At 40.8% G+C, this 15,636-nt stretch overlaps 1 protein-coding gene across 4 annotated transcripts in view; it reads left to right on the forward strand.

Moving 5' to 3' along the window:
- KCND3 (potassium voltage-gated channel subfamily D member 3) overlaps positions 1–15,636 on the forward strand; it is an 856,217-nt gene that overhangs the window by 450,131 nt on the left and 390,450 nt on the right. The window lies entirely within an intron of this gene.

Genomic DNA, 15,636 nt, shown 5'->3' on the forward strand with positions numbered 1-15,636 from the left:
TCTATGGGACACGAACATGAAAAATCTAAAGTGCTCATTTAAAAGGCTTATATGCAAGTTATTGTCATAAAAAGTGTATGGGGACCCGGGTACTGCCCTAGGGGGCAAGTATCAATGCAAAAAAAAGTTTTTACAATAATCGTTTGTTCAGGAGCAGTGATTTTAATAATGCTTAAAGTGAAACAATAAAAATGAAATATTCCTTTAACCACTTGACAACTGGGCACTTAAACCCCCTTCCTAACCAGATCAATTTTCAGCTTTCGGTGCTCTCAATTTTTGAATGACAATTACTCAGTCATGCAACACTGTACCCATATGAAATTTTTGTCCTTTTTTTCATACAAATAGAGCTTTCTTTTGGTGGTATTTAATCACTGCTGGGTTTTTTATTTTTTGCGCTATAAAAGAAAAAAGACTGAAAATTCGGTAAAAAAAAAATAAAAAAATCTTTGTTTCTGTTAAAATTTATTGCAGAGTATTGGCAGAGTATTGGCATAGTATTGGCGGGTATTGCAGGGTATTGGCAGAGTACTGACCAGTATTGCAGAGTATTGGCAGAGTATTGACAGAGTATTGCACATTATTACAGAGTATTGGCAGAGTATTGCACAGTATTGCAGAGTATTGACAGAGTATTGCACATTATTGCAGAGTATTGGCAGAGTATTGCACATTATTGCAGAGTATTGGCAGAGTATTGCACATTATTGCAGAGTATTGCAGAGTATTGCACATTATTGCAGAGTATTGCACAGTATGGGCACAGAGCAGCGCTGTGGGCACTACAGATCCAGCCCACAGCGCTGCTAAAAATGATCTCTCCCCCTCTCCCCTCGCACTGTACAGATCGGTACAGAGAGGGGAGGGAGGACGCCGTTTTGTTTACAAGTGATCGCTCCGTCATTTCAAGGAGCGATCACGTGGTAAACGGCCGCTACAATCGGGCATTTACCGCGATCCGTGATGCGCTGGGTCTTCTGGACCCGGCGGTCACAGATGTTTGCAGGAGCGCGCCCCACGGGGGCGTGAGAGCAACATTCTGGGAGAACGTCCATGAACGCCCTCCCAAAATAAGCCGAACGTGCTGTAGCTGTCTTTCGGCTATGGCCCGGTCGGCAAGTGGTTAAATATCATGCCTGGGTGTCCCCTTAGTCTGCCTGTAAAGTGGTGCATCTGTGCAATGTGTATAACATGCCGCAGCAATAATGACATTTCTAAAGGACAAAATGTAATTTAAACCTGCTGTAACCTGTAATGTATTGCTGGCTCCCGGCAATATAGATGAGAAATCAAGGAAAAAAACTTGTGCCCCCCTCCTCCAGTCCATACCATGCCCTTCGGGTCTGCTATGGCTATTAAGGGGAACTCCACGCAAATAAAAAAATTGGCGTGGGGTCCCCCCAAAATCCATACTGGATCCTTATTCGAGCATGCAGCCTGGCAGGTCAGGATGGGGGGACAAGTGAGTGCCCCCCCTCCTGAACCATACCAGGCCACATGCCCTGAACATAGGGAGGGTGCTTTGGTGCAGGGAGTGCTCTGCGCCCCCCCACCCCAAAGCACCTTGTCCTCATGTTGATGGGGACAAGAGCCTCTTCCCGACAACCTTGGCCATTGGTTGTCAGGGTCTGTGGGCGGGGGGCTTATCGTAATCTGAAAGCCCCCTTTAACAAGGGGGCCCCCAGATCCACCCCCCCTTTGTAAATGGGTAGGGGTACACTGTACCCCTACCCATTCACCAAAAAATTGTCAAAAAGTAAAAACCACGAGAGACAGTTTTTGACAATTACTTTATTAAAAAAGAAAAAATCGTGCCCCACGATGTACATCCATCGTCAATCACACCACCCGACGGACCCAAAAAATAGGAAAAATGAAAAAACTCTGCCTCCATGGGAGGCCTCCCAGCGACTGCTGTCTTTTCGCTTTGACAGCCCTTATATAGGCAAGTGCGGGGCCACCTGCTAACTTAATCTGGATGACCCCACCCCCCTCTGATGTCACATGAACAAGGGGGCGTGGTCACTTGGTTACATCACCGGGTGGCCCCGCCCTTGCCTATATAACAGCTGTCAAAGCCAAGAGACAGCAGTCACCGGGAGGCCTCCCACTGAGGCAGAGCTTTTTAAATTTCTTCTATTTTTCGGGTCCATCGGGTGACGTGATTGAAGATGGATGGATATCACAGGACACTTTTTTCTTTTTTAATAAAGGAATTGTCAAAAACTGTCTGTTGTGGTTTTTTACTTCTTGACACTTTTTTTGGTGAATGGGTAGGGGTACAATGTACCTGATACTCATTCACATGGGGGGCTGAGATATGGGGATCCTCTTGTCAAAGGTGGCTTCCAGATTCTGATAAGCACCCCGTCCGCAGACCCTGACAACTACTGTCCAGGGTTGTCAGGAAGAGGTCCTTGTCCTCATCAACATGGGGACAAGGTGGTTGGGGGCCACCCCAAAGCACTCTCCCCATGTTGCGGGCAAGCGGCCTGGTATGGTTCAGGAGGGAGGGGTGCTTGCTTGGATAAGGGTCTGGTATAGATTTTGGGGGGGGCCCACGCTAATTGTTTTTTAAATGTTGGCATGGAGTTCCCCTTAAAATCTATGCCAGACCCAAAGGGCCTTATATGGATTTTGGGGGGACCCTACGCTGTTTTTTTTTTCTTAATTCTGTCATAGGGTTTCCCTTAACCACTTCAATACACTGTATTATATATTCTGCACTGAACTATATACTCTGCAATGCATTATATATATACTACACTGATGGCACTATATACTCTGAACTGTATTATATATACTACATGGACTTCAATATATACTCTGAACTGTATTATATATACATATATACACTATATATATCTATATATCTTTATCTATATATATATATATAGATATAGATATATCTATATATACACTATACAGACTGCACTATACACTCGGAACTGTATTATACTGTACATATCAATATTTCCCCATTATTTCCACCATTATATTGTGCCAATTGACTTCTGGGAAACTTGAGCAGCTGCCTATTTGGGATGATAAAATTCTTACCGTAGCTCATAATCAAGAATATGTTGAAATTCATAAAACATCACTGGTTTGATTACAGCAAACTGAAATCTGATTGGTATCTAGCATGTATGCTGTTGTGTTATATCTGTGAAATGCAAGCACGCAAATATGCTTTTAACTTCTAAAAAGACAAGGTTGAGCAAATGACTACATAAATTAAATTCTGTATTTGTGATGCAGTTTTGCATTTGCAGAGTAAACTACATTATCTTTGGTTTCTGGCTTTGTGTTGAGCTTCTTCATATTAGAATTGCTTTGTAAACCATTGTTGTCAATCTTCTAGCTGGATGGAGAAATGAAAGCTGTACGTGATTATTGATTATATTAGAGTCAAGCAGACTGTAGTGCTGGGCAATTCAGAACGGACTTCCGACATGCCAACTGCTTGTAGCTTAATGGAAACAGAAAGTGTTCATTCTCCAGAAGAATACTACCAACATAACCACAAACAGTCCAACATTATTTATTTAGTGGAACAAATTACAGATTTTCATTCAAACCAAACAAATAGTGTTGCAACTAAAATTTGCAGGAAATGCTGAACCCCCATAGTGGACTATTTTCCTAAGTGCAGTATTTCCCAAACCTTTTGTTTTTCAGAGACGCCCTCTAAAACATGGGGGTTGATTTACTAAAGGCAAATCCATTGTGCACTTAGAAGTGCAGTGGCTGTAGATTTGATAGGAATATCAGAAATGAGGGGAAGCTCTGCTGATCTTTATCATCCAATCACGTGCAAGCAAAAATGCTATTTTTTATTTTCCTTGCATGTCCCTCTCAGATATACAATGACTGCACTTCCAAGTGCACTTGCAGTGCACTGTTCATTTGCCTTTAGTAAATAACCCCCATTGTGTTATTACCTGTTGATCCTGTGAGTAGGTCAGTTATTTTTAGTTTTTGTAATAGGGTGACAAGGCTATTTGTACTGCAGTGAAATCGCACAGCAGCTATAATCACACCGTGGACAGGATAGATGTAGATGGAAATTCAAGACTTTAGGAAGGGACTTTACCTAAGAGACAAACTAATTAAAGTCTAATTCCAACACATTTTAAGCAGTAACAGCAACAGTATTTTTTTCTTCTGGAAAAAGGTTTTAAGGAAATGAATAAAAGCTCTTGTAAATACCTCGGTCAGTGATAAGTGTATGTAAATCCAAAGTTCTTTGTTTGACATCATGCCTTATTGCATATAGTTTTCTTAAGCACTTGATTCCCTAGGCCTTTTTCTACCTTAATCCCTTTAAGTCCCAGAGGGCTTTTTTTTGCAGATGTCTCAGTTCAGCATATTATTCCCCTTAGTGTTTTTATCCTACCCTAACACACACACATACAGTATATACATATATATAATATATATATATATATATAATATATAATATAATATATAATATATATATAAATATTTTTTTCAGGAGAGAAGGCTTTAACTTGGTAGCAGATTTGTAAGTATAATGAAATTTTACTAGGTAATTTACATACCCACAGATACTTACCCCCCAAAAATGTTGGTCAAAGTCTGCTAATTAACATTATATAACAGGTGTCATTTCTATGTTACATAGCAAAATGGTAAAGCTCAAAGTGATGTTTCCGTTTTACTTTAAGAGATCTTTTTTTCCACTTTCAATGCTTTGCTGCAAAGAAAGCAGGGACAAAAAAAATAGTTATTTCGTTAATTGTTAACATTAAGATGAGATCAGTTGAGTTAGTGAGGATACAAATGAGCGGTGACTTTTATGTGGGTTTTTAATTGCTTAAAAATGAAAAATGCCAAATTACATTACATTCATTTCTGTGGCACTCACCCAGATCATCCAGATCATCTAAAGTCATTGTTGGGACCTAGGAATTAATTTGGAGAGAGAATACACACTAGAATAAATATATATATATATATACTGTATATGCAATTGGTAGGTAATTTGTTTGCTTCATCCCCCCCGCTGAACCTGCCCCTCCATGTTCAGTCTCTAATGGAGTTGGAAGACCCTGAAGGAGGAAATGGCCTTTAGAACATTCAACCAGAAGAGTTAAAGAAATTCAACAAATTGAGAAAATAGCCTAATACTTATGCCCTGTATACACGGTCGGATTTTCCACTGGAAAATGTGTGATAGGACCTTGTTGTCGGAAATTCCAACCGTGTGTGGGCTCCATCACACATTTTCCATAGGAATTTCCGACACACAAAGTTTGAGAGCTTGCTATAAAATTTTCCGACAACAAAATCCGTTGTCGGAAATTCCGAATGTGTGTACACAAATCCGACGCACAAAGTGCCACGCATGCTCAGAATAAATTAAGAGACGAAAGCTATTGGCTACTGCCAATTTTATAGTCCCGACGTACGTGTTTTACGTCACCGCATTCAGAACGATAGGATTTTCCGACAACTTTGTGTGACCGTGTGTATGCAAGACAAGTTTGAGCCAACATCAGTCTGAAAAAATCCATGGATTTTGCTGTCGGAATGTCTGATCAATGTCCGACTGTGTGTACAGGGCATAAGGGAGAAGAACATTCTATCAGAAGAGTGAACCGATCCACCTGCTAGCAACTGATCATCAGCGGTGCCTCTGGAGAAAAAGTTGGCTAATGCGAGTTCATGTCTGTCTCATGCCTTTTAACCCGCCATGGTCTGGTAAGATTTGAATCTATAGGGGGATTCTTTACTTGTGCCCTGCTATTATATTGAAAACAGAGGGGGCTTGTTTGTGCTCGGACATTCCTCTACTTGTACCTAACTCATTTACAGAGATACCACACACTGCATATTGAGAAGGGCCATTTGCAACATTGTTATCAAGCATTTTGGACTATACATGTGTTTGTTTGAAGCTTTTAACCAGTATAACTGACACTCTCTAGTTGATTGTGGGAGATTATTACTGGTTTCTGTAGCTCTGCCTCTCACACATTTTATATTGTGGTGACATACTGTATATATATATATATATATGTGTGTGTGTGTGTGTGTGTGTGTGTGGCCTTTTTTTTACATATTTTTCTTCTTTTGTTCATGGGGGTGGGGGTCTGTATCTGGTTGATTGTAGATGTGCAGCTACATATCCCTTCTAATGGTGATCTATTGCTGACTGAAATCAATTATAAAATGGTGATGGACAAATGGGCGCTGTCCTTATGCCATTTTAAAATGGCCCCAGGGACTCAAGTGGTTAAGGAAAACATTTTGTGTAACTCTTACATGGAGTTCCTGCCAATAACAACACATACTATTGAGAGAGCTAAGCCATTGCCTTGCAATTATCAGCAACATTGTATGCTGCTGTGAAAACTTCTTTAGTTCGCCATTAGGCTGCCTATCTGATCTGACTTGATAGGCAGCCTAACAGCCAACTGAATGAGAGCTGACTGGAGTATACTGGCAGGGTTACTAGGTAATAAAATTATCCAAAAAAGCTCTTGACAGTCTGCATCATATCTGTTATTTACTTATTCTGCCCATAGTTTCACTTTGAGCTTGTAACTTCTTTGCTACAGATTTGGTTGGTAAATTGGTAGTATCAGCAGGTGCTCCTTGGGGGAACAAACCTTTATATACCTCATTATAGAAAAGTATACCTGGATTCACATGAAATTCAAGTATATTAGAAGGCAGATCGAGTAATCCTTACATGTCTAAAAATATTGTCATGACCTATCCTTGGCTCAGATAATTTCACCTTTGTAAATAAAATAATAAATGCTCATGTTTTTGCAGGTAAAAAATTTTGAATGTATTATTTTTTTACTAGGAGGCTGTAAAGGATTGCACCCGTGGATCAGCAGATCGCACGTGCAATGTAGGGCTTTTGCAGACTGTCCATGTAAGCTGTCTGCTCATACCTCATATGAGCAGGCAGTTACACATGGACAGGAAGCCCCAAAGGCTGTCGGTACTTGTAGTTCTCACATTTACAGAACTCTGTGAATGAATGATGGAGCCAGGTGGGCTGCTGCATCTGTAACATGTTACACCCTGGGTGCAACATGTTACGAAAAGTGAACCTTTAAATTGTTTGTTACTCCAACATCACATATTCCTAAAATGTGCCTGTTGTACTATGTATTCTGTTGTTTTTGTATGTTTTCCTTTGTGTGAAACACATGGTGATCCTGCCCGTCTTCTTGCTTTCCTATTTTAAACTGACCATGCTAGGTATGAGAGCAAATCTATCCTAATGTGGTCAGTTTTCTGGCTGTGTCAGTGTTCTGTCAAATTCTCCAACCCATCAGAAACTCCAACTACTTAACTTCCGGTTTCTTTAAACCAGCAGTATTTGGAGTTTTTGATGATTTGGTGGTTGCACACAACACCAGCAACCAAATAGAGTCCGGTGCAGGATATTATGAGTGGAAATTCTTACTCGGCTCTGATACTAGCTAACAAAATGGCGGTGACAACTTTGTCCTCGTTAGCCGCTGTGCTGTCAAAACAGCTCAATCTTCCTGTACCTGACTCTATTCGGTTGCCGGGGTTGTGTCCAACCACAAATTCGTCAAAATCTCCAATTACTAAGGGTTTAAATAAACCAGAAGTGACGTGGTTGGAGTTTCTGATGGGTTGGAGAAATTGACAGAGCACTGGGAGCACAGTTTGCCTGTCCTCTAATGGACACGACTTGCTGATATGCACCCTCCCCCTACACAGCTGTTCACTGGGAAGATCAGTGAATTGCTCTTCCTCTGCCTCTTGTTGACCCCCCCCCCCCCATTTAGACATTGTTTTTCTTTAAATATACACAAATGTTTTGGCTTGCATTTCTATTTTAAACTGAAAGGGTTGTATTAAAAGGCAGGGTTCACATGTACTTTAAGACATTAAATAAAATACTAGAAAGATTGGTGATATTTAGTAACCCACGACATACACTCATAGCTCTGGATAACAACAAAACCCTAAAAGCCATTATCTGGCTGGTTGATAAAGGTTATTAAATACCACTGTTTCTTGCATTATTATGTTAAATAATCTCCTTTGTGTGCTGATCTTGTAACTTCTGCTAAATCCATCTTTCTTTTCTTCTACCTTTTGATCGTGATATTGTTTGAAGTTAATCTTCTGTGTGGTTTATACAAGCGTATTACCAATAAACCCTCCGTTGTCAAGACATTCCCAGTCAATGTCATGTTTAAAAAGGGTCAGTAATAATTTGACCCTTAAAAAAGAGTATTTAATTTACATCTTAAATATGTGCTTGTGAACAGAGTTAACAAAGTACCAGAAATGCTTTTATACATTGTACAAAATAATGGTATTGATACTGTGGAATATGACTGAGGTTTTATAGTAATTCTTATCAGCTCCAGGTCAAGTCAGTTTAGTCAAAACATGAATGAATTGTGATCTATGAATGGAGGAGGTGGAACTTTCATACAGCCTTCCGACCTTCATTCCTAGAGCACTTTTCATTAATGGAAACTATAGTACACATTGGCGGCTTGTCCATAAGGGGCGCAGGGTGTCACCCCCCCTAATCTCCATGCAACGGCCCCTAATCTATATGCGCTGGCCCCTAATCTCCATGCGGGGCGATGGACGCATGGATTTCTATGGGGTTTTTTTCTGTGAAGCACATGATTAGAGCCTGAGGCTCTAATTGGCTTCAAAAAGGTTGGGATCAGGGCACAGAGCACTTTGGGTGTGTGTGTGGGGGAGGGGGCTTTGTCCCCCCCCCCCACCCAAAAACAATGAAGCACCAGCCGCCACTGATAGTACAGCTATTGGTATTGACAAGTGCGCATGACAGGTCCCTCGGCTTATATTAATCCCGCAGCTCTGGAAGATTATTGTTGCGGGGGTGGGGAGTGGGTCAGAGGACTGAAGATTTCAACTAAAACTGCAGCCAGCAGCAATTCACATTGATTGTAGGTACTCTCCCTTGTGCTGATTTCTAAAAATTCTTTGACTAATATTAAGTTTTAACTGGTTGTCATGGTGTCACATTCTTCTTTTTTTTAACAATATATTCATTTCTTATGAGAACCATAGGTTTAATTTGATAAGTAGGCATACATACACATGCCTAGCTATTTAAAGCTATTTAAATTTAATATCTTTACTTCATCACTTTCCCATCACTAACTTCACACTTCTTATTAAATTATTACTTCTTATTAAATTGGGCCCTGACTTTTGTTTTCCCTGCATGGGTATACAATGTATACCAATGCATTGCATGCTGCAATCCATTGTAAAAGGCATCTCGGTGCTTGCTTTTTTCCCTTTAACTTTAAATTGACACTTCATTTAACTCTCAGCAGTCAATTTCAATGTGCTATAACATTAGAATGTACTGCACAAAATTGCAATATGCAACACTTTGGGGGTTATTTACGAAAGGCAAATCCATATGAAAGTGCACTTGGAAGTGCAGTCGCACTAAATCTAAGGGGTAGATCTGAAATGAGTGGAAGCTCTGCTGATTTTATTATCCAATCATGTGCAAGCTAAAATGCTAAATGTCCCCCTCAGATCTACAGCGACTTTACTTCCAAGTGCACTTTCAGTGCAAAGTGGATTTGCCTTTAGTAAATAACCCCCTGTGTGTTAATGTGAATGTAAAGTGATTCTAAAGGTTTTTTTTTTTTTTTTAATTTAGCCTCCCTGGCGGTATGATTCTTTCGGATTTTAGGTGCTGAAAGCGGTACAATTATTTTGCATGGAAATTTGGCTTTTTATATTGTAGGTCTGTAAATCTTAACAATAACACACTTAAATCTGTCCAAACCAGAGTCTAGTAGATATCCCGGGTATGATAAAGTTTGAAACACAAAAACATAAATTATAATATAATAAATAAAAATAAATAATTAAAAAAAATTAAAAAAAATAGTAATAAAATAAATTTCCCCACAATTCACTATCGCTCAATTCTGCAAGTGTTCTAATTTACTATCGCTGTTTTCTAGCTGGTCTAAAGCCACTTTTGACGTAAAGGGACACTTTTTGGTTGCTATGGACAATCTCCAGTTTCCAGGCAGAAAGAACAGTGTATATCATGTAAAACTGCATGCAGGGCATGGGCCAGAGCACTGGGGACAAAAGGGATGTGAAATCATTTCATACAGTACTGTAATCTGTAAGATTACAGTACTGTATGTGTTATGATTTTGACTTTTTTTGAATTTGCCGCCAGGCTCCGCCCCCGTGCGTCGCGCCGCTCGCAGGGAACGGAGCCTGGCACGGAGAGGCTTCGCAGGAGGACGGAGCCCTCGGACACTGCGGGGGACATCGCAGGATCCCGGGGACAAGGTAAGTAAAGCCGCCCCAGGATCCTGCAATGCGATCCCGAGTGTGGCTCGGGGTTACCGCTAATGGTACTGAATTTTAACCCCGAGCCACACTCGGGAATACCGCCAGGGAGGTTAAATAACACACATCATATGTACCATCTCTGAGCAGCCTTGATCCTCTCCTTCTCTGGTCCCCCGCAAGTGCTCCTGGATCCCTAACCCTAGACCAGTGCCCCAATAGCATGTTGCTTGCTATGGAAGCACTGGTGTGTGCTCGCCTCCGAGTCTTCTCTATGCTTCAATAAGACATATAGAGCCATGGCTTGGCCCAGCCCTCCCCCACTATCTCCTCATTGGCTCACTGCCTGTGATTGACAGCAGTGGCAGTCAATGGCTCCAGCTGCTGTGTCTCAGCCAATGAGGAGAGAGAGAGACTCGGTACAGTTGAGCCTCCTGTGCACATCGCTGGATCAAGAGAGGGCTTAGGTGAGTAGAATGGAAGGGCTGTGTGGGGAGCAGCACACAGAAGGATTTTTGCTTTCATGCATAGTATGTGCAACCACTTTAACTGCTTCCCGACCCCCTCACGCAGATATACTGTGGTAGAAGGGCACATACAGGTAGATTAACGTACCTCCTGTATGTTGCCCTTTAGGAGGCGGCTTGCGGCGCGTGTGCGCCCGCCCGCCGGAAGCTCCGTAACCGCGATCGCGGGCCCTGTGGACCCGATGTGCGCGGAGATGCCCGCGATCGTCTCACGGTGAGGAAGAACGGGGAGATGTTAATGTAAACAAGCAGCTCCCCGTTCTGCCTAGTGACACTGTCACTGATCTCTGCTCCCTGTGATCGGGAGTGGAGATCAGTGTAGTGTAACACATAGCCCATCCCCCCCACAGTTAGAAACACTCCCCAGGACGTACTTAACCCCTACAGTGACACCTAGTGGTTAACCCCTACACTGCCAGTGACATTTTTACAGTAATCAATGCAATTTTTTAGCATTGATCGCTGTATTAATGCCAATGGTCCCAAAAATGTGTCAAAATTGTCCGGTGAGTCTGCCATAATGTCGCAGTCACGATAAAAATCACTGATCGCCACCATTACTAGCAAAAAAAATTTATCAATAAAAATGCCATAAAACTTTCCCCTATTTTGTAGATGCTATAACTTTTGCGCAAACCAATCAATTAACGCTTATTGCGATTTTTTTTTTACCAAAAATATGTAGAAGAATACATATCGGCCTAAACTGAGGAAAAAAATGTTTTTTTAAATATTTTTGGGGGATATTTATTATAGCAAAAAGTAAAAAATAATGTGTTTTTTTCAAAATTGTTGCTATTTTTTTGTTTATAGGGCAAAAAATAAAAACCGCAGAGGTGATCAAATACCATCAAAAGAAAGCTCTATTTGTGGGACGTCAATTTCGTTTGGGAGCCATGTCGCATGACCACGCAATTGTCAGTTAAAGCGATGCAGTGCCGAATCACAAAAAGTGCTCTGGTCAGGAGGGGGGAAATTCTTCCGGGGCTGAAGTGGTTAAAGTGTAATTTTTTATTTACTTTTGGATAGAGTAAAGAGGGTTTAGAACACCCGTCAGTTTTTATTGCTGTCTGTGCCCCCATTAGGGAGGCTCACCCTATCTTATCTTTCCAGTTTACAATTATCATCTAGTTATTATCCATCACTAGTTCTAGTGACCCTGGTGACACCCTGGGGTTTCCTCTCACTTCCTGTTTTGACTATGGGAAAGGATGTGAAGGGAGAACTTCCCTATGCGACACAGGTGGCAAAAAAATACTGACAGGGGATATAACCCTTCCATACTCTATCCAAACTGAAAAAAACATTTTTGCTTTCAGTTACACTTTCAGCAATAACACATGAGGCAATATGCATTGTCTAAGTGTTGAGACTGCATTGGGCACCACTTCTCAATACACCCCGATGGGGCTGGTGTGAAGAAGCCCTTAAGCGGATTTTGTTAGATGCTTGCAATGCACATTGTACCATGCAGCTGCATTAGCTGTTTTGCTTTTCTGATCAACTTTGGCATTTACAATTATAAAGGATAAATGCTTTTATTTATGCCTGATGAAACAATGGCTGTATAACTCTATTTCCATAATCAAAGCCTGTAGGCACTCAGTAGACACTGAACTTTTGCTATCTTAAACATAAGCTTTAACTGTAGTTGTTAGTCTTCCTCTCTTACAGCTGAATTTAGTTGTGTATGCTGCATATACTCACATATATTTTAAAGGGGTTTGCATCTTGTAAGTTAAAGTAGCAATCATCCTATAATCATGAAGGATGCTCCTTTTGCATGAAATGAATTAACTAAAAATCAGAAGAAAGGTAATAACAGCAAAGTTACACCTTGAAATCTGTATCAATATGTTCTCTACTGAAATCAATGAAAGCATCACCCTACACTGTAACATAGAGGAAGGTTGGAGACCAAAGAAGCTTACAACATAAGAACTACTTTTTGACATAATGGCCTGAATGCCCCATTCGTCTTCTGTCATTAAACTGCTTTTCAAGCCCTTGCTTTCATTTCCAGATAGCTTTCCGAAAACAAAGGAGCTTTTATATTTTCTGATAGCATCTAGCTAGTCTACTCACCAACATTGGAACACTAGCATTCAGATTAAAGCATGGTACCTTACGGAGGAGGAATTCACAAAGCTACTGCTATGGCATAAAAAAGCCAATTTCCATCCTTTCTTGAACAAGACCAATGACACTCTCCTTTCTCAATTAATTGCTTTATTTGCTCATTGACACTATAACACTGGCTTATCTCAGGATAAAGCCCAGCATATTTCAAATGGCTGATGGATCAACTTCAAAGTTGACCTGTACTTAAAACTATAGGTGAACCGTTACCTTGTAAAACAACCCACTCATTTTAAAAAAGAAATACAATGTATACATATAAAAAACATTACAGATACAATTTTTTCCATTTTTTTATAAGTATAAGTCACATACCCCCTGTTCTCAGCTGTATAAGGAGTTTATAGAGCTGGGGGAGGAGAAACAGCAGCACACTGCCCATTGAATAGCTGTGCAAAGGCAGGGGGGATGTGTCAGCACAAGTCTGATCATTGGGAGAACATGCTGATTCCCCAGCAAAGCTAGAAAACTGACCACACTGTGCTCTCATGCCTGGTATGGTCAGTTTTTAATAGGAAAGCAGAGGAACTGTCAGGAATACCTGGTATTTACACAAAGGAAGCAATACAAAGAAAACAGGATACATTTTAATACAAGTAGATGGTACAGCAGGCATACAGTGGGGACAGAAAGTATTCAGACCCCCTTCAATTTTCACTCTTTGTTATATTGCAGCCATTTGCTAAAATCATTTAAGTTCATTTTTTCCTCATTAATGTACACACAGCACCCCATATTGACAGAAAAACACAGAATTGTTGTCATTTTTGCTGATTTATTAAAAAAGAAAAACTGAAATATCACATGGTCCTAAGTATTCAGACCCTTTGCTGTGACACTCATATATTTAAATCAGGTGCTGTCCATTTCTTCTGATCATCCTTGAGATGGTTCTACACCTTCATTTGAGTCCAGCTATGTTTGATTATACTGATTGGACTTGATTAGGAAAGCCACACACCTGTCTATATAAGACCTTACAGCTCACAGTGCATGTCAGAGCAAATGAGAATCATGAGGTCAAAGGAACTGCCTGAAGAGCACAGAGACAGAATTGTGGCAAGTCATTATCTCCCTAATTTTCAAGGTTGGGGTGTATCCAGGTCTGGAAGGATCAACCTGGGAAAACAGTTTATAGGGTGAGAGTAAGTGGCATGTTTTGTGCCGTGGATACTTTTTTTAGGGGCATGACTTAATTCGCACCATAAAAGAGAACTTACAACATGTGAAGGTTTGACAACCCTGGGTGGATAATTTCTTACCTCCAGGTTTTGACTCACTTGACTTCTCTTCTTGAACCTTGATTTGGCAGTTGCCCACTAGGTTACTGAATGCTCCCCCAGCCCAGCGAGGGCAGTAGACCTCCTCCTCTTTTCCCCTGCCTCCTTATCCACCTCCACCCCTCTTTTCCCTCTTTGCTCTTTGGCATATGCTACTTGGTGTTTTGCATACTGTACTTTGCACCTCAGACTCTCTGGATTGACTGTTGCAACAGTTATTATTGTCCAGAAGCTACACTGGTTTAAAGCTAGGTATACACGGGCCAAATGTCGGGAGACATTTGCCGGTTCAAAAAAAAGACTGACATTCGGCTTGTGTGTATGTTAGTATGTTCATCAGCAACTGACCAACTCCTAAATCAGCGCTCTCACCCAATGGCAGAGAGCGTTGATCGGAGTGTTCTGGTGAGGGGCTGCTCTCCTGTCAGAACACAACAGCTCAGCAGGGGAGATCGCTGTACTAATGTCAGATGGTTAGTACCGGGTTGCACGAAAAAAAAAACTTAGTGTGTACCAGGCTTAACTCTGCAGGGCCTGAGGCCCTAGTCTCTACCCTTATCGGTGGATATCAGTCAATTTTCTGTGTTACTGTTCTATGCTAATTTGGGGCAGCACAGTGATGTAGTGGTTAACACTTTCACCTAGCAGCAAAAAGGGTCACTGGTTCAAATCCCAACCACATCACCATCTGCCTGGAGTTTGCATGTTCTCCCTGTGACTGCATAGGTTTCCTCCCACACTCTAAAGACATGCTGGTAGATAAATCTGATCTTGTCTAAATTGTCCCTAGTATATATGAATATGTGTTAGGGACCTTAGGTTGTAAGCTTCTTGAGGGCAGGGACTGATGTGAATGTACAATGTATATGTAAAGCGCTGCGTAAATTGACGGCGCTATATAAGTACTTGAAATAAATAAAATGTTACAACATACATAGCACTTGAAGTGGGAGCGAATTCCACTTTGTATTGTAATTCTGCCAATTTTGTCAATGTTTTTGTTCTATTTGCTTTTCAATACAGGGATTGAACAAAAAAAAAAAAAAGCGGACTTACAAATCTGCACTTCAAAGAAAGAAAAAAAGATTTTGATCAGGAAGTGAAAAAGAACAGATACCAATGATTACTTCCAGGATGTTACTGAGAATTACTCCCAGCATGCAGAACAAGATAAATGATATTGTTCTGCACTCATATATCAAAGAATAAATACTAATACCTAGAATTACACCTGGCATGCAGAACAAGAGAAATCATGGTGAGCAGCAGCCATGTATACAGAATAGAAACAGATTTAAATAGATTACACACAGCATACAGAAGATGTGAAGCCGTACTATGTCACC

The sequence above is a fragment of the Aquarana catesbeiana genome, linkage group LG02 (assembly GCF_042186555.1).
Source record: "Aquarana catesbeiana isolate 2022-GZ linkage group LG02, ASM4218655v1, whole genome shotgun sequence".
Lineage (NCBI taxonomy): Eukaryota > Metazoa > Chordata > Amphibia > Anura > Ranidae > Aquarana > Aquarana catesbeiana.